Raw genomic sequence first — 3,716 nt, forward strand, 5'->3', positions numbered from 1 at the left:
TATTGAATCCCTATATGAGTTGTTATAACCATGCATGATAATGACTAGGTCGCCCGTCTTGGTATTTTTCCAAATGTCGGTCTTGCTAAGGATTTTGTCGCCCTAGACTGGCCTAGTCTAGATGTAGTGAACAGCTAACGCGTGGGGGTCACCTCGTATAGATCTATACATAAACTCCTGCTTTCCTACCAGGAAACTCTGATTATAACTACAGGCTACGATTGTACACTCAGAGGTGTCAACCGACATGACTCACTAGATTCTCAACCCCTTTTATATAATGTTTATTGTTTACGTATTCGAAAGGTACATATATAAGTATACGAAATTTAATGATTACTCAAAGGTATAGATACAGTCTACTAGCATGTGAAATTTCCATTCCAAACCCAATTAGCATGTAATTAGGCCACAAAGGCCCAATAACATGTAAAAGGGTAATTTAGGCCCAATAGGCATGTAAATGGGCCACAACAGCCCAATAAACATGTAACCCATAACTAAGGCCCAAATTAACATGTAAGTGCATCACCAGACCCAATAAACAATCATGGAAACCATTGGGCTCAATATACACTTAATTGGGTCCTTAGGGCCCAATGGCCAAGTAACGTGAATATTAGGCCTAATAAATAGTTATCGACATTCCGTTCGTTTGTTTTATTCCGTTGTTTGTTATAGCCAGAGGTTTAATAGATTGATGATAAAAAGACACTCTTTTTATAAAAATGACGTTTTGGCAAATAATCCTCCAATTTTTAATTAAGGCACAAAGTTTTGTATAAATAACACTTTACTCCATAATTTATAAAAATTTGCAACTTTGTCCCAAATGTCTAAAATTTACGAATTTAGCCCAAAAAGTTATATTTTCACATTTAGAACCCTATTTTGCAGAAAAGTGCATTTTCAGCCCCTTGTTTGTTAAAATTTACACTTTCAGCCTAATTTTGGAAAAATTTACATTTTTTGTCCAATTTGAAAATAAATATTATTTTCACCCATAAATTTGGTTTATTTACATTTATGACTCAACCTTTTTCCAAATAACATTTTTAACCCCAAAACTTCATTTTTTCGCAAATTGGGTCCAAAACCGTGAGGCCCAAAAGTTTTGGCCCATTAAGCTAAAAAATGCATTTTTTTGGCCCTTTTTAAAGTATGTTTAACATGAAAATACCTTTTTATACATTTAGGAACTATTTGTCCCTTATAAAAACATAAATGTCACTTTTTGCCCATATCTTTTGTTTTCTTGACAAATTTTGACCTTTAATAACGTTTTTGTTGAAATCTTTTGTATCTTAAACATGTAATCACTTTTGGCTTGATAATGTGATGTATATAATATCATACTTCATAGATCTTTGCTAAATAATACTTAAAATTTCGAGATTTGCTAATATCTCACACATTTTTACCAAATAAACTAAGAATTCACACAAAACATGCATATAACACATATATCTACACATTTTACTTGCATTCTCCCTCAATAATCATATGAAAACTGAAAACAAGGGGGATATGAACTCACCTTTGCTTGATGCTTCGGTTTTTGAAGCAGAAATGGAAGAGATTTTTGGTCTTAACACACCTTTGATGTAGATCTCGAGCTTACGGGGGTTTTCTAAGAGTATGATCACCAAAAATGTTTAAGAGAAGTGGTGTAAAATGAGAAAGGAGTTATATACTTTGGATATGTACAAACTTACCAACAAATCATGACATTCTTGTGAAAATCCTCATGAAACCCAAGAAAAGTTTTGAGATTTTTGGAGGAAGAAGGTGAATGATTCTTGAGAGTAATAGAGAGAATTTGATATAATATGTGTGTGTATGTTGTGGGTCTTGGCCGAGAGTAAAAGAAGAGAGGGGAGAGAGGTAGTGAGGCGACTAGCATGGATGTATGGGGGTCCTTGCATGGATACGTGTTGAACAAAATGGAGATGGCACCTCCAAAGTCAAACCCCCCCTCCCCCCATTTCACTTCTTTTCCTTTTTTTATACATAGGTCGAGATTTTGAGTCAAGAAGAAATGGTGGAGTAGTTTGGGCCCATTAACTTTAGATATGATCTTTGGATCCTAAACATAATATTTTTCGGCCCATTGGGCCCTTGGAAGCATTCACGGCCCAAATAGAATAAAAGAATGGTCTTATGGCTCACTAAGGTTAATTGGATTAGTTATGGCCCAATAAAGCCCATTAGAGTTAGAATGAATCATTCTAGACCCAAATATTCCAAAATGTTTAGATTTATGAATTGGGTTCAATTAGGATCCAATTAGGGCTTCTAAGTCCAATAAAATTGAATTGGGTGCTTATTGGTCCATTAGGTCCAATAAGGAAATTCTAGTTCAATATGGACTCAAACCGGGATTCATAGGGTTTTTAGACTCTTTGTTGAACATAATTGATGAATCTAAATGAGCATTGAGTGAGATTTACTTAGATTACATGTTTTACAATAGATGAACGGTTACATAGGAATACATTTCCTAGTTAAAATGCTATTTGTGACAGCACTCTTGGTCAATCGATCCATGACGACCTAAATAACATCAAAACCCTTTGCCGTCTTTGGCAACTTGGTGATGAAATCCATCAAAATCTACTCCCATTTCCATATGGGAACCTCCAGAGGCTGCAGCTTGCCGTGTAGCCTCTTATGCTCGGCCTTGACCATCGTGTAGGTCAATCGCATCTCAATGTACCAAGCTATCTCTCTTTTCATGCACAGCCACCAATAACCCAACCTCAGATCCCGATACATCTTGGTGGCCCCGGGTGGATAGAAAAAATGAGGCTTATGAGCCTCCTCCAACATAATTTGTCTGACCCCACCAGACACATGAATCCAAACCCGACCACAATGGGCCAACAAAGCATGATTGTCCCGAACAAATCTGGTAATCTTACCCTTGATCCTCTCAATCTTCCAATTCTCCTCTCAAAAACACTAAACCTGAGCCTCCCTGATCAAACCCACAAGCGGAGAATCCACAGATATCCTCATACATGACACCGGAATAGATGATCCAGCCGACTTGCGTATCAGGGTATTCTCCACCACATTCGCTTTACACTAGGGGTGGATTGGTCCTATCCGAGAGGTATCACTACGGACTTGTAGTGTCCGCATCGAGTTTGGAAGATTGTCCTCGGGACACCCTTCACTAACACTCGTAACTGGTGATATTCGGATCTTAGGTTCATTTCCGAAAGGTACATCGTTCCTTGTGGTGGGTCAACCAATTCATCTATGTGTGGCAGAAGGTAATGATTTCTAATGGAAGTCCTGTCAAGGTATGCACCACGAGAACTTCCCAGGGTATCACCCATCCTATTATTACCTTCGCCCAAGCACGCTTAACTGCGGAGTTCTGATGGGATCTGGTGTATTAGTGCTGCTATGATCGCACCCACTGAAGTTTGTCTTCTTGAAGAATAAGACTAGAGCTCTCAAAGGTGAGGAGCTTGGTCTTATCATTCTATTGTTGAGTAGTCGTTAAGCTATTCGAAAAGTTATTGTATCTCTGTTGGTGTGAGACCATAGGGCGATCGGTTTACATGAGTCTTATTGGGTCCTAAGTTTGTTCGCATGATGATGCGTTCACTCGTAGTCTTGGGCAGTTCTCCGTCTGTATGAGTGGTACTTCGGGAATGTGTTCTGAGATTTCATTCGGAAAGGATTAGAAACATGAGGTACTCCAT

At 38.1% G+C, this 3,716-nt stretch overlaps 1 pseudogene; it reads right to left on the reverse strand.

Annotated features, from left to right (window-relative positions):
• Positions 1 to 3,307: 3,307 nt before the first annotated feature.
• LOC145033028 (5S ribosomal RNA) lies at positions 3,308 to 3,426 on the reverse strand (annotated as a pseudogene).
• Positions 3,427 to 3,716: the final 290 nt, after the last annotated feature.

The sequence above is a fragment of the Lactuca saligna genome, chromosome 2, assembly GCF_052625555.1.
Source record: "Lactuca saligna cultivar CGN05327 chromosome 2, ASM5262555v1, whole genome shotgun sequence".
NCBI lineage: Eukaryota > Viridiplantae > Streptophyta > Magnoliopsida > Asterales > Asteraceae > Lactuca > Lactuca saligna.